The sequence below is a fragment of the Muntiacus reevesi genome, chromosome 4 (assembly GCF_963930625.1).
Source record: "Muntiacus reevesi chromosome 4, mMunRee1.1, whole genome shotgun sequence".
Lineage (NCBI taxonomy): Eukaryota > Metazoa > Chordata > Mammalia > Artiodactyla > Cervidae > Muntiacus > Muntiacus reevesi.
Genome location: NC_089252.1, coordinates 6620188 through 6646601, shown reverse-complemented (window position 1 = coordinate 6646601; position 26414 = coordinate 6620188).

The window sequence follows — 26414 nt, the reverse complement described above, 5'->3', positions numbered from 1 at the left end:
AATGTTAATATGAGTAATAATAACCCTCACTTATGCAGTCGTCATTATATACATGGTTCTGTTCCATGTACTTAACATATATTTGGTCTCAGAGATGATTCTGCACTAACTTATTATCATCCTTAACTGATAGGTAAGGAAACTGATGTGTAAAAATGTTACCTTGCCTTAACTCCTTATCACTGATAAGCTAGAGGGTCAGAGTTGGAATCAAGGCAGCTTGTTCTAAGGCTTGCATTCTTAATCATCGTGTGAAATTGAAACTACCAATAACAATACTAAATGCTCACTTTCAATTTTCCACACTTCCAAAAGCCTAACTATAATATCCTAAAGCATTACTTTATGTCAAGTATTTGAACAGGCTTAATAATTAAGAAGAAGTATTGTTATCAGATTTATCTCTAACCTTAATATGAAGGGTAAATAAAATTGACAATAGAGTGCCCTTTGAAAGATATTGCTATTGGTAATAAAAGCAAATTTCTCGAGGACTACTTAGGCTAACCAGAATAAAAATTTCTTTTGAACTGCCTTTGTTTAGTTCAGTAAAATAAGAATTCAACTCACCAGACTAACATCTCATGAATATTGTGTCAAACTGTTTGTGTTATGAGTCCAGTCTGCTCGGTATGGTGCACAAAAAAACTTTCTTCTGACCCAAACCTCTATTTTTCTTGTGATTAATATTTTATTAAGGATTAATAAATACCCAAAAAAGTGCCAAAAAGAAATACAGTAGCATTCATCTCTGTAGTCACAGAGGGAGATAATCTTTCTTGATATACAACATGTACACCATCTTGTAATACTTATCTTGGAGTTTTCTCCTCAAATTTTAGAGCTGTCTTAGAATAAATAATTCCTTTAAAAGGAGAGTACATTTTATTAACAAAATGGAGAAAATAACTCAGTTTCGATTGACCTCAAATGCTTTAAAAACCTGTTAAAATGTTTCTTTTTCTTTAACGCGAGGATTCAGATTGTCCCTCTGTCTGTGTCCACACACGAAATAAAGCAGGACCGCACTGGGGCTGATCCCGTGGGACTGATGAGCAGAGACTTAGACCCACCCCTTCTCTGGCAGCTGGTGTCTCCTTTGATTCACACTCGCTATTCTTCCAGCATCTTTGTTTTACATTTACATATGTGGAGATTTTCCAGGCTGTGGATGTTTGCATGATATGTGTCAAGTTTAAGAATTAGAGACTCACAGTCTTTTCTGGCTGTTTTAGTAATAATTGTTGTTGTTGTTCAGTCACCAAGTTGTGTCAGACTCTTGCAGCCCCATGGACTGAAGCACGCCAGGCTTCCCTGTCCTTCACCATCTCCTGGAGTTTGCTCAAACTCATGTCCATTGAGTCGATGATGCCAACCAACCATCTCATCCTCTGTTGCTTCCTTCTCCTCTTGCCCTCAGTCTTTCCCAGCATCAGGGTCTTTTCCAATGAATCAGATCTTCACATAGGGTAGCCTAAGTATTGGGGCTTCATCTTCAGCATCAGTCCTACTAATGAATATTCAGGGTAGATTTCCTTTAGGATTGACTGGTTTGATCTTCTTGAGAGTCCAGGGAACTCTCAAGAGTCTTCTCCAACACCACAGTTTGAGAGCATCAATTAAGACATGGATGTTATGAGAAAACCCAAAGATATTTAATAAAATGTTTCAGTTATTATATGTCACTATTTTCACTGTATATGGTGTTGTAGAAGACTCTTGAGAGCCCCGTGGACTGCAAGGAGTTCAAACCAGTCAATCCTAAAGGAAATCAGTCCGGAATATTCATTGGAAGGGCTGATGCTGAAGTTGAAACTCCAGTACTTTGGCCACCTGAAGCAAAGAACTGACTCCTTAGAAAAGACCCTGATGCTGGGAAAGATTGAAGGCAGGAGGAGAAGGGGAAGACAGAGGATGAGATGGTTGGATGATATCACCAAATCAATGGACGTGAGTTTGAGCAAGCTCCGGGAGTTGATGATGGACAGGGAAGCCTGGCATGCTGCAGTCCATGAGGTTGCAAAGAGTCAGACATGACTGAGTGACTGAAATGAACTGTAGAATAATTCTATGTATATATATATGTACATATATATATATATATATAAAATTTATATGTACATGTGTATATATTAGATATGCACACATGTATCAGCAATATACATGCATATTTGAAATAATTGTCAATGTTTGATCTTTTTCTTTTTTTCCTGTAGATGGAATGTCTCCTGCTCAGGAATTGGGACCTCTACACCCTATTCTGCTGATGTCAACTTCTGGACAGTTGTCAGCTTTCATCATCAGTTTCCCCTGCTTAACAACTTGGTAAGTTGAACAACATCTGTGACTTATTTTGTGCCTTGCACACTTTTATTTTTTTAAAGAATCAGAAGGACTGTGGAAGTTACAATGGCTTACTTAATTTACTCAATTTTAATGACAATGAATTTCCTCTGACGTATTACTTTGGAATTCTCCTGTGTTGGGTTTAAAAGAAGAGCTGTGGGTCGTGGTTTCTGGAGTCTTCATGTGTGGATGTTTGATTAGCTGACTTCTACTGGCTATTTCAAGTAGTGAATCTCATGACTGGTATATGGAATCTGGTGTGATCTTCTTGAAATTGGGAGAGTTTAGGCTTTCCAAAAAATACTGCATTTCCAGGATGTACGTTTAAGTCTTAAGAATGTGCACGTGCCTCATGAATTTTTATGCATGGTTTTCATAGAAAGGAATATGTTAGTGCTCAAGGAGAATCATCTGCAGTTGTGTTTACAGACCTGACCAGCATTGTCTGTGAGAAAACAGAAACTAAAAAGTAAGAATGTTATGATAATGTTCATTAAAATTTCTAACATGGTATGTTAGTGCCTCAAATACAATCTATTGCTACAACAAAGTTAGCAGTCAACTTGGTATATAATCTCCCAGAGAAGGCTTGATTTCCAGGCCTTGTGTGTACATTACAGGACAGATTTCTGTCCCTTATTAAAAATGCTAGGCTAAAGAATCCCCTGGAGAAGGAAATGGCAACCCACTCCAGTATGCTTGCTTGGGAAATTCCATGGGCAGAGATTGGCTTAGTGGGCTACAGTCCATGGGGTCACACAGAATCAGACTTGACTCAGCAACTAAACAACAAAGTTTATGTTTATAAAAAATTTATACTCTAGAAAAGAACATTTTCTTAATATTTTAGAATTAGATGAGCTTCAAACTTCAAGTTAATACTGGAATGAATTTCAATCTGTTCTTTCAAATTCTGTTTTGTACATCTTGTCCTTATTGAGACCCACATTGCATCTCTTCTATGTCTAAGGCAAGAACAGCAAAAAAAAAAAAAGGGGGGGGTGAAAACACAAATTTAACGTTACTGAAAATATTTCCTTACGAATTTGGCATTGGGAGTAGATAAAAATGGGCTTCCCTGGTGGCTCAGATGGTAAAAAATCACTACAATGCAGGAGACCTGGTTTGATCCCTCGATATGGAAGATCTCCTGGAGAAGGCAATGGCAACCCACTCCAGTATTCTTGCCTGGAGAGTCCTGTGGATGGAGGAGCCTGGTGGGCTGTGTCCATGGGGTCGCACAGAGTTGGACACGACTGAAGTGACTTAGCATGCATGAATGCATTGGAGAAGGAAATTGCAGCCCAATCCAGTATTCTTGCCTGGAGAATCCCAGGGATGGAGGAGTCTGGTGGGCTGTCGTCTGTGAGTCGGACATGACTGAAGCGACTTAGCAGCAGCAGCAGCTGGTATTCTTACCAGGAGAATTCCATGGACAGAGGAGCCTGGTGGGCTACAGAACATGGGGTTGCAAAGAGTCAGACACACAACTGAGCAACTAACACTTTCACTGTTTGCAGCATGGCATGTCTTATTTTCATAATATTTGGAATAATTTATACATGCAAATGCATATTTGGACAACTCGTGATAAAAACAATCTGGCAAGACTGTTAATATGTATAACCCTTGTAAATATTTCAGCAAGTCTTCTGACTGTTTTGGGAATAATTGTGCCACTGTAAGTTTATGATCAAGGGAACCAGTAAAAATAACTATCATGATGAAACACAGCCTATTCTTCAATAGATTATTGGCTATTTTATATTGTCATGGCTGAGTCTCCATCTTCTCTTCAGTGGCATTTGGATAGACAGTTTCTTCAATGAACTAGGAAGTATAAGTTAAGAATACATTGAGCTAACTGTGCAAGGTATCTTGTTCCAAAGAAAGAATAATTCCTCTGTTAATATTTTATAGCTTCATGCTAATGAGGAGATTCTTCAGCTAGCAAGAGAGCAATTTAGGCCACAAAGTAAAGGTACCTTAGTAACTTGGAGGAGAAATGAACACTGAAATCTTTGCTGGAATGTGGGAGCTTTTTCAGTGTTTGCAATCTCTGCTAATAAGGCATCCTGCTTGGTTATCAATCTGCTTGGCCCTCACTAGCTTAAGGCTTGATTTGAAAACCCCCAAATCTTCCTTAGTTGAAGGAGAGATGGGATGAGGCAGAGGAACATTAAAGGAAACAGTACAAATGAGGTCTGTTAGCAATGATCAAAAGCAAAATGTGAAGGAATGTTAGCAGGAAGAGGAGGGTTATCCTTTTCTAACTCAAGCTAATGATTTTTTTTTCTTCCTTTAGACTCAGCTCAGGATCTTACCTCAAAGCCCCTGAGTAGGAGGTTTTTTTCTTGTTTTGGTTTTAAATTTTATCCTCAGAATGTAATTTCTAAAATATATTACCAGTGTGGAAAGAGCAGTGAATTAGACTCTGAAAGACTAGGCATCTTTTGGGGCCTGTGCCCTTTACAAGCTGTGGACTTCACCAGGATAAACATTGTCTTCTCTAGAATGAGAATGGGAGCAGTTGATTTCCTTAGCCTCTATCATGATTTTACATTTCTTTAGAATTATACCACCCTATTAAGTGTGTGAAAACATCTTTCCTGTCTGGAGGGTTCATTTATTTAGGCTTGCTTGGTTTAGCAACATGATATGGAATCACTGTACATTCCATTTCAGTAAATATTTCTTTTTTTATTGAATGGGTAGTAACTCTGCAGCATTTTTTTGCTAGTCTTATGAGCCATGTAAGGGCTGCACCTGTCATTGGTCACACTTCGTGTGAAATGCAAATGTTGCTGTTTTTCCACAAACTTGTATTTTCTTATAATGACCTTGAAGAGAATGAATGTGATACCATTTTTATGTGCTAGATTTTGACCTTGAAAGAAAGTATGCATAAAAGATTTATGTATCTCCAGGCTGTTTTGCATGTTTCCTCCCCAAATCATCTTAGGATATCTGTTAGTAATTATGTTGCAGAGAAATTTATACAACACAATTGAACTTTGGGGTACGAGATGCTAATATTAGCAGCTTAGGAGATGTGTAGATATAGTTGCTGTTCAGTGGCTAATTCGTGTCTGATTATTTGTGTCCCATTAACTGTAGCATAGCAGGCTCCTCTGTCCTCTACTGTCTCCAAGACTTTGCTCAGATTCATGTGCATTGAGTCAGTGATGCTATCCAATGATCTCATCTTCTGCCATCCCCTTCTCCCTCCATCTTCAATCTTTCCCAGCATCAGGGTATATAGAAACCGCTAGAACGGCCTAATAGGTGAAAAGGGATATTGATACTAAATGAAATTAGTCATTAAATGAAATTTGTTTACTCTTGGAGATTTTTTGTACATTGGTTATTGTCATTTTAAAATACTGACATGCTTTATAAAAGTGATTTTTCAAACTTTGATAATTGTAGTTGTGAAAATAGATGGAGATTTTCCAAAGGGTTGATTGAGGTTTTGAAAGGGTCCATGAACAAAGATAATTTTAAAGGAATACATTTTGGGATCTACTTCATATTTGATGTCATACATACATACACACAACACCCCAATACAATTTCTTATGATTAGTAAGTCTTTTATTCTCTCTGTATACCCAAAGACAGTTTTGCTTTGTTGGTGTTCTCTAAAATGTCACTAGGGGACGTTCATATCAAAGTAGACAAAAAAAGCATAGGGCAGCCAGTGTTAATGAGACTTACCATTATTTTATTATTACCATCTGATTTGACATACTTCACACAGTTTATGGAGGCCATTCGGTAAAGCATTTAGCTATTTCTTGGAATTTGGGTTACTTTTTGTGGCAGTGGATGACATTAGATAAGAAAAGTAATCTTCAAGAACCTGGCTCAGCTTATGATGTAATTTAGAGCGACTTGGACCAGATTATTGTAAAAGCAAGGATTTCATGACTTTCTTTCTTCCTGTGACTATTATCCTGAGTGAAAGACACATATTTGGCAGAACAGAAGTTTTGGTACTACTTTGGTTTGCTACTGAAGTGCAAAAATCATCTTAAAAGTGACCATCTTCAGTCCTTTTCTTGGAGGCCTAACATATATGTCCCCTGGAGAAGGGTAGGTGACAGGCGACCTGGGTTTATGCAACTATGGAATCTATTAAAGGATACCCCCAGAAGGAGGTTAGGGTCATCAGAGCGTGGGTGCCTGGTGACAGAACAGGGCAGGCGGTCTGGCCAGCATTGGGCGCCGAGATTTAAGGTCTGTGGTTGAGTAAGGAGAAGCCACTGACAGCAGGAGCTGGGAGAACTGTTCGCAGTGGACAGCAAGAGTGGCGTGCTGAGCGAGTGTCCCACTCAGCTTCCCACAGCCCATCTCAGCAGCCCAGGGACCTGTATCATCATTGACCTCCATCCGTTTCATGGGTCCTGAATGTGATGGGCAGCCATCCCCAAGGAGAGATCTTCCAGAGATTTAAAAGCTAGAGACCCGTTAGGTTGTTAGTCATGTAGAAGTGATTTGCAAGGGTGATGCCCCTGGGTGACACTGGATAGTGCATAATGCTCTATCTTCCAGTTCATAGTCTTTTCTTCTACATGCACAACCTGCCGTCAACCTCCTCCCACTGGTCTCCATCTCGCATATTACAGTGTTCATCTCTCAAAGTCCACTTTGGGTATTTCTATACTTTTTAGACATGAGTTTGAGTAAACTCCGGGAGTTGGTGATGGACACGGAGGCCTGGCGTGCTGCGATTCATGGGGCAAAGAGTTGGACACGACTGAGTGACTGAACTGAACTGAACTGAATACTTTTATGTCTCTACTTAATTTGTCAACCACTTAAAGTACAGTTCCTGCTTTGTTGTCCTTCCTTACTAATTCTAACATCTGTGTCATTCTTGCTTTGCCTTGATTGATTTCTCTACCAGTCGTAAATCCTATGTTCTTTTTTCTTTGGAATCCAGTTAAATATTGCTAACCATGCAACTAGTGTGTATTTTATATCGTTGGCTATTGGAAACAGGTTTGTTCTTGGACACAGTTAAATTACTAGAAAGCAATTTGTGTTATTAGGGGTTTACTTTTTTGGAAGGATTAGGAGGGGGCTGTGCTGGTCTAGGCCTCTTTATTTGAGGTGAAATGCTACAGCCAGTGTAACTGGTGAAGCATAATTCAGTTTTCATTATGTTTTTTGGAAAGTTTGAGATGATGTAAAGTGTTCCGACATGAGAAAAATGTTAGGTGTAACTATTATAAAAATAAGTGAAGATGGACCCTTTCTCATTTGAGAATACATTGGCTTACATTTGTTTAAAAATCAATAATGCTAAATTATTGCAAGTAGTTAACAGTTATAAATGAATACAGAATCAGGTGTTCAATACTTAAAATACTATTTCCATGTAAGTAATCTGATGTTTATGTGCACTGATCATCTCATTCATTCCACTGGAACTGTTCCTCTTTACCTCCTTATTAAGTCTAGTTTGTGACATTTCCTCTTTACTATCACTGAAAATATATAACATACTGTCCTTGCACTTACAACTGTGGCATTATGACTGTTCAGGAATCTGATTATCAAAATGATTTAGATACTTGCTCCAGATTCATTCATAGCTTGTTGGTAAAGTCATTGCAACTAACTTTTTGGGTTTATTTAAAAAAATATTTGGCACATTGTGTTTCTGATGTTTATCATTCTATCATTTCTCTTCTGTCTTTGGCTATCATAGCTTCTAGTAGCAGTAGCTTTATTAAACAGTATTCTCTGGGTTTGAGTGATACTTTGTTTTTTCACATGTTCTTCAGAAAATCTTTGAAAGTGTTATTTGCATAACATCATATTACCTTACCTCCATATTAAATCAAGATTATTTTCTTCATGTGTTCATTTAATTGCCAAGAATGTCAGGAATGTTTTGCATATATTTTCAGTACCTGTGAGAAATTGAATTTTCCTTAAATTTTCACTGACATGTTAGTATTTCAATTACTGCAGCGCAAAACTATAAAAGTTTTAAAAGACCAGGGCATGCATTTGTTTACAAACAGTTTAAAAAACAAAACTGGCATAAGATGCTATAAGAAGTTGAATAGGATATTAATGAACATTTCTTTTCATCCTGATATATTCAACTGCATTTCATAAAACAAAGAGCTTTTAATGCTATCATGGAATAACTTAATCTGGAGAAATTGTAGAAAGTGATGAGTAATATAAAATAAACCTCATTTTTTCCAAACATTTATTTTTAATTGAAGGAAAATTGCATCAGTATTGTGTTGAGCTCTGCCATGCAGCAGCATGAGTCAGCCACAGGTTACATGTGTCCCCTCCCCCGTTCACCTCCTTCCCACCCCTCTAGGTTGTTACAGAGTCCTGGCTTGGGTTCCCTGCATCATGCAGCGAATTCCCATTATTTATGTATTTTGCACATGGTAGTGTCTATGCTTCCATGTTACTCTCTCCATTCATCCCACCCCCTCCCTCCTCCCCCCCAACCCCTGTCCTCTGTCTGTGCCTGTAAATAGGTTCATCAGAACCATCTTTCTGGATTCCATACATATGCATTGATATGTGACATTTGTTTTTCTCTTTCTGACTTACTTCGGTCTGAATAGCAGGCTCTAGGTTCATCCACCTCATTAGAACTGAGTCAAATGTGTTCCTCTTTCTGGCTGAGTAGTATTCCATTGTATACATGTGGTTATTTTATCCATTCATCTGAGGATGCACATCTCCGTTGCTTCTACATCCTGGCTATTGTAGATACTGCTACAGTGAACAGTGGGCTACAGTTTTGGTTTCCTCAGGGTATATGCCAAGTAGTGGGATAGCTAGATCATATGATAGCTTTCACTCCTGGATTTTTGAGGAATCTCCACACTCTCTTCCATAGTGGCTGTATCAAATTACATTCCCACCAAGAGTGCAAAATGTAGAATAAACATTCTTTTAAAGATACAGATGAACTGGCAAGGTCAAAAGTGAAGATGAAGTCAGAGGTGGTGAGTGGTCTCTGTGGCTTCAGCTATCTTGGGGGCACTGCCTGTCTCTATATCAAAGAGGCTTCCTTTAATTACTGTGTTGAGGGTACTCAAGACTGGACTTATGTAAAGCATGATGATTTTATTGAAATTCTTTCAAACACTCATCCTTATTGAAGATTTACAACTTCAGTGAAAACAATTGGAATTTAAAAATAATTCTGGTCACTGTCAAAGAAATCATAGGCCATCCTGTTTGTCTTTACCTGGCTGCCACAGAGGATAAAAATCACACCTAAGAGTGGGTAACAACAGACTTGCTTTCTGTTTAATGTTCAAATATGCATTTTCTCTGTGTTGAGGGAACCGTCAAGCTAAAATGTTAATATGTGTGGTGCTAGGGTTAAAATAGCCCTGGACCCCTGGCAAAACAAAAGCGAGTGTAGAGGAACACACACTAAGATGCTTTCGTGGTCTAATTCACATCTCATGAGAAGGAAGACTCAGGAGCAAGTGTCAGTGAAAAAACAGACAGCAGAAACAAACAATCCCCTCCCCATCCACCCCTAAGTTTCCAGTCACTGAATTATCACCTGTGGACTCCAGCTAATATGTTTAAACTGCCCAAGACGTAGAAACAGAGCCAATAGTGTAAGAAATATTCCAGATCAAAAAAGAGAAGGCATATTGGAGCAACAATGGCCTTGCCTTTTACCTGCTGGAAAAGGCTGAGTTTCAGACACTCTCGTGTTGTAGTTAAAGGGAGGTTGGGAGGGGGGAGGCTCTCAGGCATCCAGGCTGGGCTTAGCACTGGCCCACGTCTCGCACTCCCGGAGGATCAGTCATCTGGCCTGTGCAGGTGGACAAAGAAGGAGAAGCAACTGAGTCATGAGCTCAGAAGAAAGAGAAGGGGGTTTTGCCCCACGCCTTACCATCATTGTTTCATCAAGTCATTCTGTTTCCTTCCTGGGTTATGAGTCTTGCCCTGATGACACAGGGAGCCGTGTGATAGTGGCATGGATGAATTCAATTCTAGTTTCTGGTTTTTTGCAGACTTTGGTTCCTGTTTTCTTTGATATTAGACTTTTTAAACTTTTCCCTCAGTTCTTTTAGCCTTTTCCTGTAAATCCCAAATTCTTGCCCATTATTCAAGTTAGCCAGATGTAGTTCATGTTGTTGTTGTTGTTGAGTTGCTGAGTTGTGTCTGACCCTTTTGTGACCTTGTGGACTGGAGCCCATCAGGCTCCTCTGTTCTTGGGATTTCCCAGGCAAGAACACTGGAGTGGCTTGCTGTTTCCTTCTGCAGGGCATCGTCCTCACCCAGGGATTGAACCTGCATCTCCTGCATAGGTAGGCAGGTTCTTTACCTGCTGGGTCACTTGGGAAACCGTTGGGCAGGTAAAAAAATCTTCCTGCAATGTGGGAGACCTGGGTTTGATCCCTGGATTGGGAAGATCCCCTGGAGAAGGGCACAGCTCTCCACTCCAGTTTTCTGACCTGGAGAATTCCATAGATTGGATAGTCCATGGGGTCTCAAAGAGTTGGACACGACTGAGTGACTTTCACTTTCACCTGGAAAACCCTTAGTTAATGTGGCTTGCATACAAAGAATTCTAAAAAATACAAGGTAGAATATTAAAAAGCTACTCTCTCTAATGTAAAATGTACTTGGGCTCTATACATAGCCTGTGGGCAACCTTTGAATTTATATACTCAGATATTTCAATGTCAAAACATGTAGTTGACCAAACACTGCATTTTTTTTAATATAATTTTTTTGAACCATGGTTACTGGTACAGTCTTGTGTCTTACTCTACATTTCTTCATTTGTAACTTAATTTAACCTCTTATAACTAGAATGTGTGTATGTATGTATGGCTTAAATGTATGCTTGTGTATTTTAAAAATACACAACTTTATCTTAAATTCCTTTTGACTTTTAGTTACATTAAATTGAATTATAGCTGTTTATAGTTCATTTTGGTTGAAAAACCGTCTTTCTAGTAAAACTGATTTGTGTAATCTTCAAAGTGGGTATTCAAATTGTTTCCTATAATGAAATACATGTCTTCATTACCCAAGACATAAAAACTTATAAAACCCCAGAACTAAAAAAGGTAAGTCCTTTGAGACTTTTATATTCTATATTTTGAAATACAGACAAATATAATCTATATGTTTATATATATTATCAAATATATATAAATTCTACTTATGTACCATTAATCCCATTATGTGCCGTGTATCTCTAGAGAGTTAGGTACTTTTGATTTATATATAATTTCTATTTTAATTATCATAACTCAAGTGATGCTGCTTCACTGGAATTGGTCTAAACTGACACACATTTATGAAATTATTCAATGATGTTTTAATGATTTGAAAATGATTTATGCCAAAAATAAGGGTGTTAGACATTTATTGAGTACGACAATTTATGATTTACAGGTTTTTCTGGGGGATCCGCTATGATGTTTATGAACTAAATCCCAAAGTTTAAGTAAATGCTATAAAAATAAGGATTTAGACATTTGGTGGCTCCAACATGAAGAACCTGCCTACAGTGCAGGAGACCTGGGTTCTATCCTTGGGTCAGGGAAGATCCCCTGGAGAAGGGAATGGCAGACCACTTCATTATTATTGCCTGAGAAATTCCATCTTTGGAGGAGCCTGTGGACTGTAGTACATGACGTCACAAGGAGTTGAACACTGCTGAGCAACTAACACTTTCATCTTTCAGACATTTAGTAAGTCAGGATCACATTTTTGTCTCCCTAGATAGATAGAGTTTTATTCAATTGTAGAAGGTAAGTCTTAACAAGAAAAACAAAACTGGTGGTTTATATCTCTGTCCAATTCTACTTTACTTAGAAAAAAAATTCTGAATTCTGAGGTAAAGAGACTATAAATAAAGGCAGCAATGGAAATACTTTAAAATTAATTTAGTAATATTTTTTCTCTCCTCAAATTACCATACTGAGCTAAATTATAGGACTATCATAGATCTTTACAAAAGAAGTTTTTAATTAAAACCTGAAAGTCATTTAAGCACACACAAAAGATTACAAATATAAATCTTTTTGTTATTTTCAATAAAAATTGTTATTATTTGATGGCTAGCCTTGTAATTTTAGTATATGAGACCACTTTAAATGCAAATTCTAGTGATGACTACATGCAATTATTTGTACGTATTTATTGCTACTCAGTACATAAATATATGGACATGTAGAAATAAATGTTGGAAAGTCATACTTTTAAAAAGTATTTTCTTCTTTTCTGTTTAAGAAATATATCCCATCCTCTTAACTGTCATAGTTTGGGAGTTCTGGGGAAATGTGACCATATTGAATTTGGACCAGTTTGAAACAGCCTTGAAAAAAATCAAATTCAATAATTCTGTGAGCACACTTTGAATAGAAACAACAGTTATTCAATGGCCGTTTGGCTGAGCAAATTGACAAAGCAATGACCTTGATAGATGAACTTATACTACCAACAATGACTCTGACATTCACTTGAATAAAAAGCCCTTGTAGAAGTTCTGGGGAAAGTAAAAGATGTTTTGGATGGATAGACTCATCCATAATTTTTATTTTTATTTTCATTCATAGTTTTATTAGAGTTTAAATATTGAAAACTTTTCAATGGTGAACCACGAGCATCTTAAGGAACCTTTATATCTTTCAAGTTTGACTTATATTAAACTTGAATCTTAGATGCTTACAGTTTCCGACTCAGTCTATTAGCAAGTCATATAGTGTTCACATTTAGTATATTATTTTTAAAGTCATTAATATAATTGACACCACATTTTTCTGTGCCTCCTTTTTCTCTAGTGGGTAGTATAGTGAATGAATGTCAGGAATTTGAGAAGCTTGTAAAAGTTCAATGGGGTCTTAAACTCAATGCACCAAGGCTTACCATTGATAGAGAACAAAAGTTACTGCTGCAGTAAATATCATGAATGTGGAATACGATTCAGCTTCTATGAGTAATGAAAAAATTTTATTGCCATTTAGTAGAGTGTGATTTACATGCCTGCTGTTTAAAGAATACTTGAGTGAGAACAAAATATGTATTAAAAAAATGAGACCAGTCTTCCCTTATTCCTCAGTATTTCACTGAGACAGTATAAAAAGTACTCTAAAATTTTCTTGGTCAGGAATCTCTCATGGGAGTTTAAATCAGGTCCCTGCAGAAAACCAGACTTCCCTGTCCATCACCAACTCCCAGAGGTTGCTCAAACTCATGTCCATCGAGTCGGTGATGCCATCCAACCATCTCATCCTCTGTCATCCCCTTCTCCTCCCGCCTTCAATCTTTCCCAGTCTCAGGATCTTTTCCAGTGAATCAGTTCTTTGCATCAGGTGACCAAAGAATTGGAGTTTCAGCTTCGGCATCAGTCCTTCCAATGGATATTCAGGACTGATTTCCTTTAGGATGGACTGGTTGGATCTCCTTGCAGTCCAAGGGACTCTCAAGAGTCTTCTCCAACACCACAGTTCGAAAGCATCCATTCTTTGGCACTCAGCTTTCTTTATAGTCTAACTCTCACATCCATACATGACCACTGGAAAAACCATAACTTTGACTGGATGGACCTTTGTTGGCAAAGCAATGTCTCTGTTTTTTAATATCCTGTCTAAGTTGGTCATAGCTTTTCTTCCAAGGAGCAAACATCGTTTAACTTCATGGCTAGAGTCACCATCTGCAGTGATTTTGGAGCCCAAAATTTAAAGTCTCTCACTGTTTCCATTGTTTCCCCATCTATTTGCCATGAAGTGATGGGACTGGATGCCATGATCTTAGTTTTTTCTAAGTGTTGAGTTTTAACCCAACTTTTTCACTCTCCTCTTTCACTTTCATCAAGAGGCTCTTTAATTCTTCTTCGCTTTTTTCCTCCATAGCAAGGACTAAAAGTATAGCACAATATTCTGTCTTTTCAAAGGATGTTTCTATGTTTCTTTAGAGCATCTCTACCTGTGTTCCTGAAGATTCCTGACTATTCTCCACCGTTCCAGATTTTCTCATAACAACAGGTGATACCAGAAGAGGTGTCAGGATGGAGCAGATTAGAATAAAGCATCATCTCCCGTGGTGCTGAAGTTCTAGGTAGAAAACAAGACTTAGAAGTAGATGGTCTTGGGCTTCCCTGGTAGCTTAGTGGTAAAGAATCTTCTGGCCAGTGTGGGAGAATGGGTTCAATCTCTGATCCATGCCTCTGATCCATACATGCCTCGGAGCAGCGGAGCCCATGCGCCACGCTTCCCGAAGCCTGCGCGCCCTGGAGCCCATGCTCTGCGGCAAGAGAAGCCGCCCTGATGAGAAGCCCCTGGAGAGTAGCCTGCACTGCAACCAACACCCAGCGCGCCAACGCTGAACAACTAACATAATGTGTAAAACAGTAGGTAGATGGTCCTTTCTTAACCATAATTTAGAGGACGGTCAAAAAGGCAAGAGAGGAAATGCCTTGTGATCTAAGATCAAATTCCCTGGCAAATATCGTGACGTAGTCATCGTTTTCCTCCCGTGTACCCCTCAACTGAAATAATAATTAATCCATGTTAAATTAGTTTCTCAGTGCTGAGAAAAAGGTGAAAATACAAAGTTCCTTGTTGAAGGTTTACCAATAACCTGTGCTCCTGCTCGGTCACTCAGCTGTGGTCCACTCTTTCTGACCCCATGGATCTTAACCCACTGAGATCCTCTGTCTCTGTATTTCTCCAGGCAGGGATACTGGAGTGGGCGGCCATTCCCTCCATCTGGGGATCTTCCCAACCCAAGGATCGAACCCATGTCTCCTGTGTCTCTAGCATTGTTGGGCGATAATTTACCACTTGAGGAAGTCACCTAGGAAGCCCTTACCAATAAATACATGAAACATAATGGTTGTACTTAAATTTGAAAAATATATAAGAATTGATGCTTCATTTTCATAGGGCATATAGCATATATTTGTGGTTACATAGATTTTGTTCTTAGTACATATTCGTTAGGATTTTGAAAATATGTGGATTTGGCATTTAGAAAGTACAGTACTTGTATTTTATTCTTTAGGAAAGATTTGGGAATAAGAGTACTATATGTGCAGTTCAGTGCAGTCACTCAGTCATGTCCGACTCTTTGTGACCCCATGGACTGCAGCATACCAGGACTCCCATTTCATCACCAACTCCTGGAGTCTACCCAAACCCATGTCCATTGAGTCAGTGATGCCATCCAACAATCTCATCCTCTGTCATTTCCTTCTCCTCCTGCCCCCAATTCCTCCCAGCATCAGAGACTTTTCCAATGAGCCAACTTTTCACATGAGGTGGCCAAAGTATTGGAGTTTCAGCTTCAGTATCAGTCCTTCCAATGAATATTCAGGACTGATCTCCTTTAGGGTGGACTGGTTGGATCTCCTTGCAGTCCAAGGGACTCTCAAGAGTCTTGTCCAACACCACAGTTCAAAAGCATCAATTCTTCGGTGCTCAGATTTCTTCACTGTCCAACTCTCACATCCATACATGACCACTGGAAAAAATATAGCCTTGACCAGATGGACCTTTGTTGTCAAAGTAATGTCTTTGCTTTTTAATATGCTATCTAGGTTGATCATAACTTTCCTTCCAAGGAGTAAGTGTCTTTTAATTTCTTGGCTGCAATCACCATCTGCAGTGATTTTGGAGCACCCAAAAATAAAGTCTGACACTGTTTCCACTGTTTCCCCATCTATTTCCCATGAAGTGATGAGACCAGATGCCATGATCTTAGTTTTCTGAATGTTGAGCTTTAAGCCAACATTTTCACTCTCCTCCTTCACTTTCATCAAGAGGCTTTTTAGTTCCTCTTCACTTTCTGCCATAGGGTGGTGTCATCTGCATATCTGAGGTTATTGATATTTCTCCTGGAAATCTTGATTCCAGCTTGTGCTTCTTCCAGCCTAGCGTTTCTCATGATGTACTCTGCATATAAGTTAAATAAGCAGGGTGACAATATACAGCCTTGATGTACTCCTTTTCCTATTTGGAACCAGTCTGGTGTTCCATGTCCGGTTCTAACTGTTGATTCCTGACCTGCATACAGGTTTCTCAAGAGGCAGGTCAGATGGTCTGGTATTCCCATCTCTTTCAGAATTTTCCACAGTTTATTGTGATCCACACAGTCAAAGGCTTTGGCATACTCAATAAAGCAGAAATAGATGTTTTTCTGGAACTCTTTTGCTTTTTTGATGATCCAGCGGATGTTGGCAATTTGATCTCTGGTTCCTCTGCCTTTTCTAAAACCAGCTTGAACATCTGGAAGTTCACGGTTCACATATTGCTGAAGCCTGGCTTGGAGAATTTTGAGCATTCCTTTACTAGCATGTGAGATGAGTGCAATTGTGCGGTAGTTTGAGCATTCTTTGGCATTGCCTTTCTTTGAGATTGGAATGAAAACTGACCTTTTCCAGTCCTGTGGTCACTGCTGAGTTTTCCACGTTTGCTGGCATATTGAGTGTAGCACTTTCACAGCATCATCTTTCAGGATTTGAAATAGCTCAACTGGAATTCTATCATCTCCACTAGCTATTTTCATAGTGATGCTTTCTAAGGCCCACTTGACTTCACATTCCACGATGTCTGGCTCTAGGTGAGTGATCATACCATCGTGATTTTCTGGGTCGTGAAGATCATTTTTGTACAGTTCTTCTGTGTCTTCTTGCCACCTCTTCTTAATATCTTCTACTTCTGTTAGGTCCATACCATTTCTGTCCTTTATTGTGCCCATCTTTGCATGAAATCTTCCCTTGGTATCTCTAATTTTCTTGAAGAGATCTCTAGTCTTTCCCATTCTAATGTTTTCCTTTATTTCTTTGCATTGGTCTCTGAGGAAGACTTTCTTATCTATCCTTGCTATTGTTTGCAATTCTGCATTCAGATGGGAATATCTTTCCTTTTCTCCTTTGCTTTTCATTTCTCTTCTTTTCACAGCTATTTTTAAGGCCTCCTCAGACAACCATTTTGCCTTTTTGCATTTCTTTTCCATGAGGATGGTCTTGATCCCTGTCTCCTATACGGTGTCATGAACCTGCATCCATAGTTCATCAGGCTCTCTGTCTATCTTTAAGGCATTTTATTTTCACTTTCCTTGCTTCTATGTATTTTTTTCCTTTTCTTTGCTCCCCATAGGTAGTTTTTCAGCTTTAAAAATTAGAGGTTTACACAAAATTCTTGATGACTTATTTTGCCCAATTATTTCTAGTGTTTCAGGTTATAGTGTCAAGATAAACAGAGGCACATTCAGACACAGAGAGGAAATATTTCTTCGAAATAACTCTTCTATATGAATTTTTCTTCCCTGAACAACTATTGCTTCTATTAACACTGATTCCCTTAAACTTATAAAGATAACCTTGTGGCCTTATACAAAGAAATTTGACTCATTTCATCTCAAGAGTAGTATTCTTACTTGTCCTTAAAAATAATGTTTTTTGCATTTGCATGTTTATAACTGGGAGGATTTAGAAGGCAAGCTGGAGCAACCTCAATGGGACTGAGGTGTAAAAAAGTGCAAGTAAAGTTGCTGCTCAGACATCGCAAAACCAGCAGCAGTGAAGCAGGAACAGGGCATCTTGGGAGCTGCCAATGTAAAGACCTGTGCTTCTCCCCAGGGCAGTATTCCGAAGTAGCTTAGTCAGCACAGTGGAGCTGAATCAGGCTCACACCCACCTTGGATTCTTTCCTTCTGGTCACTCATGTCTGACACCTACTGTGTTGGCCCTACTCTGGGGTGAATCACTGGGACTCCCAAGCCCTAGTGCCCATGCTTTGTATAATCCCTTTCCCTCGATCGTGAGTGGAGCCAGTGACTTGCTTCTAGCCTAAATAATAAAGCCAAAGTGACCGCGTGCCACTCCCATGGCAAAGGAGAAGGCACTTCACAGATGTAATTAAGATCTCGAATGGATACATGTTGAGGCCATTAAGGAAGGAAATTATCCTGGGTGAGTTTGTCTGAAATAGCTATTAACCTTAAAAGATGGACTGAGTTTTCCTCAGTTGAAAGGCTCCAAGCAGCAGACATTTCTTTATTGGCCTGAGGGACTATGGGGTTGGCCAAAGAGTTCTTTCCATAACATCATCCAGAAAAACTTGAATGAACTTTCTGGCCAAGTCAATGCCTGTCTGCATGTTGAGGAGCTGTGAGTGACCTGTAGGAAATGCAGGAAGCTGTCATTGCTAAGTGCCACCTCCAGCTGACAGCAAAAACCGGTGACTCTTAGGCTCATGGTTGCAAAGTGAGGAAGTCTGCCAACAACCCGAGTAAGTGTGGAGGAGGAGGGCCCCCCATTGAGAAGGCAGCCCAGTCAACACTGTGGTTGTAACCTCGAGAGACCTAGAGGGGATCCAGCTAAGTGTTGCCAGACCCCTAACCCACACTTACTTGCTATGCAGTGTAAGTAAACTAACAGATTTATGTTTCAGAATAGAGAAGGATTGACCTCAAGGCCATTGGTGTTACTCAAGAGACAGTTCACCTTGATGCTGAAGTGGTTGATGGTAGTCGTTGTTTATTAACCTTGTCCTCTTTATAATTAACCTGTTTTCGTAACTTTATTTTGAATAGTTTATTCTAAAATTAGGCAAGCTCTAAAATCAATTTCAAATATGCTTCTTAATGTTTCTTTACAGTTTGTGTGCCTTTATTCTTGTTGGCAAAATGTTTGTGTTACGTGATAATGCCTTGTTGTATGTGCACTCAGCCGAGTCTGACTCTGTGCAACCCCATGGGCTATAGCCCGCCAGGCTCCTCTGTCTGCAGGATTTCCCAGGCAAGAACACTGGAGTGGGTTGCCACTTCCTCAGATCCAGCAGATCTTCCTGAGCCAGGGATTGAACTCGCAACGCTGTGTCTCATGCATTGGCATGTGGATTCTTTACCACTCATGCCATCTTAACTATAAGAGCATTGGTTGAGCTGTACCATATTCTGGCTTCTAGAGAAGGGTGTTAATATTTGAGTCTATTTCTCTGCTCCGTCTGCCTATATCCTGCCTTGAAGAAACAGTTCCAATACTGTGGAAAAGTGATGTAGAAGGGCATTTAAATTCTGCTTGGTGGATCTAGCCCATATAGTGTTTAGTGAGCCTGGGTGTCATTCAACACAGTGGGACCCCATTTCCTTACTTGCTTCTCCTTCTCAGTCATATATAAGGAAGCACTTGCAAAAGAGACACAGATGTAAAGAACAGACTTTTGGACTCTGCGGGAGAAGGCGAGAGTGGGATGATGTGAGAGAATAGCATTGAAACATGTATATTATCATATGTGAAATAGATCACCAGCCCAGGTTCGATGCATGAGACAGGGCGCTCAGGGCTGGTGCACTGGGATGACCCTGAGGGATGGGATGGGGAGGGAGGTGGGGGGGGGGGTTCAGGATGGGGGACACATGTGCACCCGTGGCGGATTCATGTCAATGTATGGCAGAAACCACTACAATATTGTAAAGTAATTAGCCTCCAATTAAAATAAATTAAAAAAATGAAAGCACTTGAAAAGCACAGTGGTCTAGATAAAAGAATATAAACCTGACTCAGTGTGTGATGATGTGTCTGATGCCATGTGGGATGCGAACAGTGCAAACCTAAGTGGAATGATGTCAGTCTTGGGACCAGGGCAGTGTGGGCAATGACGCTTTGAGAAGGCTAAAGCAGGAAGCTGAGAGCATCTGGGTCCATCTGCCACCACCCACTTCATGTCAGAGACAACTTGTTTTGTGCTCTTTCACTGACACATCGTTCTACACGTTTATGTCTCGTGCCATCTGGATGGTATGGTTCACTCCACATCCTATCATGTTCCAGTTCAGTGTCTCATGTCCTGAGTGCGCCATTCCTCACTGTGGGATTGGTTCCCTGGCACCGTTTTTCGGGGGAATGTCTACAGAGCACAAACTCACCCCACCACGCAGTCACTGTTTGCTTCTCCACCCTCTGCCAGCATCTCGTTGGCAACCACCCAGCCCCTTGCTGCAGCCACGATTTGCTCTTTTTGAATAGATCTTTCCGTTCTTAAGAACTGTGATACGTCATCTGTTTAACAAATGCAAAGCTCTGTCAGATCCCTCACTTTGTACTAAAACTGCTGGCTAAATGTTCGCTTGTTCTTCACTGATTAATTCATTTATCAACATCAGAAAGCGCATCAAAAGCGTACCACCAACTTGGCATTGTACTAAGTGCTGAAAACACAAGAATAGATGCTCTTGTCTTTAAGGATTTTAAAGTCAGTGCACTAAGGGGGGTTGTTGACTAGATCATTGTGCCTTTGTGGCCTGTTACTGACTGCCTCTTTAGCACTGAATCCTGTATCCTTGGCAGAACTTTTCTAGGGAGAGAATAGCAGGGAAATCTTATTTTCTTTGCTTGGCATGACAGACCTCTAACTTCCCAGTGAATTAACTTTTCTGCAGCCACATTGCAGAAAGCTTAGTCCAGTGGGTAACTGGCATGAAAGAGACATGTGGGCTTAGATGGGACTCCAGGAGATGGTATCTGCCCCTCAATGAGTGGTTTTCATGAAGATCTATCTGAGGATTGTTTGCATGAAGATTTAAAGCACCGTATGAAGTCCAGGACAGAGGGAGACAGATTAACCTTGCCCAGGAGGGGAAGCTCTCACTTTGAAATGTGAGTAAAGGCTGCACAGATGCAGCCATTACTTTAAAGACATATGTGCAAGCCAGGAGGAAGGACCTGAATGACACTGAACTTGAGATGGTCACGGTAGATCTCCTATAAGGCTGTCTTCATTGCTTGCCTCTTCTTAGCTTGTATATTGAAAGATTTTTTCATATATTTTATTGTTCTTTTGTTGCTAAGTCATGTTCAGCTCTTTGCAACTCCATGAACTGTAGCATGCCAGGATTCCCTGTCCTTCACCATCTCCCAGAGCTTGCTCAAACTCACGTCCATCGAGTTGGTGATGCCATTCAACCATCTCATCCTCTGGTGTGTCCTTCTCCTCCTGCCTTCAATCTTTCCCAGGATCAGGGTCTTTTCCAATGATTTGGCTGTTTGCATCAGGTGGTCATGGTATTAGAGCTTCAGCTTCAGCATCAGTCCTTCCAATGAATATGCAGGCCTGATTTCCTTTAGGATGGACAGGTTTGATCTTGCTACCCAAGGGACTCTGAAAAGAGTCTTCTCTAGCGCCACAGTTTGAAAGCATCAATTCCTTGGTGCTTATAATTATGTAATTATGTTCTGGCCCCTTACCACCTGAAGCTCTGACTGTCATCTGCTGATTGCATGTTCTCAAGCGAAACCTTCTAGCCATCTACCTGCTCTGATTTCTGTGAAATACAGGAGACTTACATTATCATGGTGCTCTACTCCTCCGGCTGGGTTCCATTCACTGGTGTTTCCTAAAGGCTCTCTTTCAAGTTCTCAAAAATGGGTCTCTGCCACAGAGACAGATGGAGATGTTATTGATTATATCACAGAGGAGTGAGACAGAGGTGAGTGGAGGAGGAGAGAAAAGCAAAGCACAGCTAATGAGATGAAAGTCCTGTCTTTTCTCTTCTTCCAGATTTCCTTTGCAGCTGCCCCAGCATTGAAGGACTGTTCTCATGGCCTTTTCTTTGCAGTGATTCTAAACTAGGTGACTTCTCACCATTTCCTCCAGCATTTTCCTCTAAAATTCCAGTGATGCTTCATAGATGTTTGCAGAGTAGTGTCCTCTTTATTCCACAGCCTGTGTGATCCCTTAAAAGTTGGACTTTCCAGACCCCATCTTTCATTGTAATCTCAAACTAAAAAAAATATCTCAAAGACAGTGAATTCTGGCAAATTAGCTGAGTTCAGAAGTGGTTTCTAGTTTTGAATATTTACTTGCATTCAGTTTTTCTCCAAAGTCTGACACATGAACATACTAGTCTTTAAAAGGTAATAGGACTAAATTTGTTGAGTAAATATGTCCTAAATGAAGACATCACTGTTTTAACATCCTGGAGCATGGGGTTTGGACTACTTTTGTTGTGACTGAAATATATTTCTATTAGGGAACATAGTAAGCACTCAAAAGAATAGAATTTGCATTGTTTAATAGTACCATATTTGCTTAAGCTTTATAGGTTGTTTTTCAGTTGCTAAGTCATGTCCAACTCTTTGCAACCCCATGGACTATAGCATGGGATGTTAACATGCAAATTTAATTATCACATAATTTAAAATATTGCGTTTGTGACTGCTAATAGTTATGGTTAGTATGTAGCATATGGGTTTGGAGACAAATTCTGGGTCCAGGATTGACTGGTGTGTGCCTTTAACAAGAATATTGGGTTGGCCAAAAAGTTGTTTGGTATTTCCATACAAATTGTGAAATTATTTGTTCTAATTCTGTGAAAAATACCGTTGGTAGCTTGATAGGGATTGCATTGAATCTATAGATTGCTTTGGGTAGAATAGCCATTTTGACAATATTGATTCTTCCAATCCATGAACACGGTATGTTTCTCCAACTGTTTGTGTCCTCTTTGATTTCTTTCATCAGTGTTTTATAGTTTTCTATGTATAGGTCTTTTGTTTCTTTAGGTAGATATACTCCTAAGTATTTTATTCTTTTTGTTGCAATGGTGAATGGTATTGTTTCCTTAATTTCTCTTTCTGTTTTTTCATTGTTAGTGTATAGGAATGCAAGGGATTTCTGTGTGTTAATTTTATATCCTGCAACTTTACTATATTCATTAATTAGCTCTAGTAATTTTCTGGTAGAGTCTTTAGGGTTTTCTATGTAGAGGATCATGTCATCTGCAAACAGCGAGAGTTTCACTTCTTCTTTTCCTATCTGGATTCCTTTTATGTCTTTTTCTGCTCTGATTGCTGTGGCCAAAACTTCCAACACTATGTTGAATAGTAGTGGTGAGAGTGGGCATCCTTGTCTTGTTCCTGATTTCAGAGGAATCTTGAGAAAGAAGAATGGAACTGGAGGAATCAACCTGCCTGACTTCAGACTCTACTACAAAGCCACAGTCATCAAGACAGTATGGTACTGGCACAAAGACAGAAATATAGATCAATGGAACAGAATAGAAAGCCCAGAGATAAATCCACGAACCTATGGACAGCTTATCTTTGACAAAGGAGGCAAGGATATACAATGGAAAAAAGACAATCTCTTTAACAAGTGGTGCTGGGAAAACTGGTTAACCACTTGTAAAAGAATGAAACTAGAACACTTCCTAACACCATACACAAAAATAAACTCAAAATGGATTAAAGATCTAAATGTAAGACCAGAAACTATAAAACTCCTAGAGGAGAACATAGGCAAAACACTCTCCGACATAAATCACAGCAAGATCTTCTATGACCCACCTCCCAGAATATTGGAAATAAAAGCAAAAATAAACAAATGGGACTTAATGAAAATTAAAAGCTTTTGCACAACAAAGGAAACTATAAGTAAGGTGAAAAGACAGCCCTCAGATTGGGAGAAAATAATAACAAATGAGGAAACAGACAAAGGATTAATCTCAAAAATATACAAGCAACTCCTGAAGCTCAATTCCAGAAAAATAAACGACCCAATCAAAAAATGGGCCAAAGAACTAAACAGACATTTCTCCAAAGAAGACATACAGATGGCTAACAAACACATGAAAAGATGCTCAACATCACTCATCATCAGAGAAATGCAAATCAAAACCACAATGAGGTACCATTACACGCCAGTCAGGATGGCTGCTATCCAAAAGTCTACAAGCAATAAATGCTGGAGAGGGTGTGGAGAAAAGGGAACCCTCTTACACTGTTGGTGGGAATGCAAACTAGTACAGCCACTATGGAAAACAGTGTGGAGATTTCTTAAAAAACTGGAAATAGAACTGCCATATGACCCAGCAATACCACTTCTGGGCATACACACTGAGGAATCCAGATCTGAAAGAGACACGTGCACCCCAATGTTCATCGCAGCACTGTTTATAATAGCCAGGACATGGAAGCAACCTAGATGCCCATCAGCAGATGAATGGATAAGGAAGCTGTGGTACATATACACCATGGAATATTACTCAGCCGTTAAAAAGAATTCATTTGAATCAGTTCTAATGAGATGGATGAAACTGGAGCCCATTATACAGAGTGAAGTAAGTCAGAAAGATAAAGAACATTACAGTATACTAACACATATATACGGAATTTAGATAGATGGTGGCGATAACCCTATATGCAAAACAGAAAAAGAGACACAGAAATACTTTTGAACTCTGGGGGAGAACGTGAGGGTGGGATGTTTTGAAAGAACAGCATGTATATTATCTAAGGTGAAACGGACCACCAGCCCAGGTGGGATACATGAGTCAGGTGCTCGGGCCTGGTGCACTGGGAGGACCCTGAGGAGTCGGGTGGGGAGGGAGGTGGGAGGGGGGATCGGGATGGGGAATACATGTAACTATATGGCTGATTCATGTCAATGTATGACAAAACCCACTGAAATGTTGTAAAGTGATTGGCCTCCAACTAATAAAATAATATTAAAAAAAAAAAAAAAAAAGTTGTTTGGGTAAGATGTTATGGAAAAATCCAAACAACTTTTCGGCCAACCCCAAACTTCCTCCCAACTCCTTGGTTTCCTCAAAATTAAAATTAGAATTCAGTATTATTTCTCAGGACATCCTAGGTAGGTTCATAAGTTTTGGCAAATTCTTTGACAGTCAAGAAGGAAATGGTACCAAATTCACGGGGCTATTGATTGGTTTCAATAAAAGGACACAGGTATCGAGCTCAGAGAATTGTCCAGAATGCGGTTGATGGTTCAGAACTCTTGTAAACACATCCCTGCTTCGATTTCTTCTCCCTGTTGACCCTGTGCCCATTCTAGTGTGTCTCATTTATAAAAAAAAGCTAGAAGTAGATGAGAAATAGGCGCATTATGTTTTGAACTGCTTTTGCAGGCAGCGTTTGAGCACTTCAGATGTAATTACGGTTGCTTCTTGATGGGATCGCTGGCAATTTCCCATTGCACAGAATTACTTTTTTGTTTCACTAGACATCTTTTTGTTTTTTCTTCCCTCATATTTAATAAATTGGATTGAGATGCATCGGAAAGGTTTTGTGGTCTTCCCTGATGATCCTGAGGGTGTGAGAGGATTAAATATAAAACCAAATTGCTGCTTTTGCCTTTTCACACAAGAGCCATCCATTCAACAGAGAGAGGCGGGCACCTCTCCTGGAGCACCTCGGCGTGCAGGGAAATATTGGTATTCGAATTAGAGTCTAATCAGGAGAAGCAGACAAAGTGACGTGTTTCAGCCTTGTCTTTTTCGTAGCCAATTACCCCAGCCTCCTAGTGTTCATGTCTTCTATGCACTTTCTTTAATTAGCGCTTTAATAGCTCAGCTTCAGAGAGCTGGTGCAGGAGAGAACTTTCCCCAAAACTGCCAAATGGTCACAAGCAGGAGGTGATTAAATTTCGTCTCGAGCAGTAGGTGTCTGCATGCCTCCTTTGTATTACTCTGTGTTTTTCGACATGTGTTCCCAATAACTCCTGACCAGAGGGATGCGATGCTGTCAGTAAATGCATTTGAAAAAGCTGCCTGGCATCATTGGCCCCTGTCTGTATACTATGGATTTACATCAGTTTTCTTAATAAGGGTATTGCCTCTCCATTAAGCAAGCACTGGTTTATGTTGGGTGGGGAAGAAAAAAATATTCATGTAGAGATTGTTTTATTAGCCCTGAACTGAGAGGAGAAACAATTTTTTTAAATGCTGCTTCATCCTTTTATTAGCCCTTCATGTTTTAATTATGGATGGGGCTCAATGGAATATTCTTGGCTTAGAGCATTAACCCCTTTGATTAGATACACTGGTTCAATTTTATGTAAACTGTGTTGATAGCCAATAATTAAAACAAGAGGAAAACCTCATCTTAACATATCTTGTAGGATTTGAGGCAGTAGCTTCCATAATATGATATTAAAGAGATAAAGTCTCTGTGGAAATTTGCTGAAACTTGGGTGGTTTCTTTCTTTCACATTTATCATCTCTGAATTTAGGATACATATTAGGATTAATGTGAGAAAAAAACTACTTCAATGGTACACCTTATCATTAATGGCACA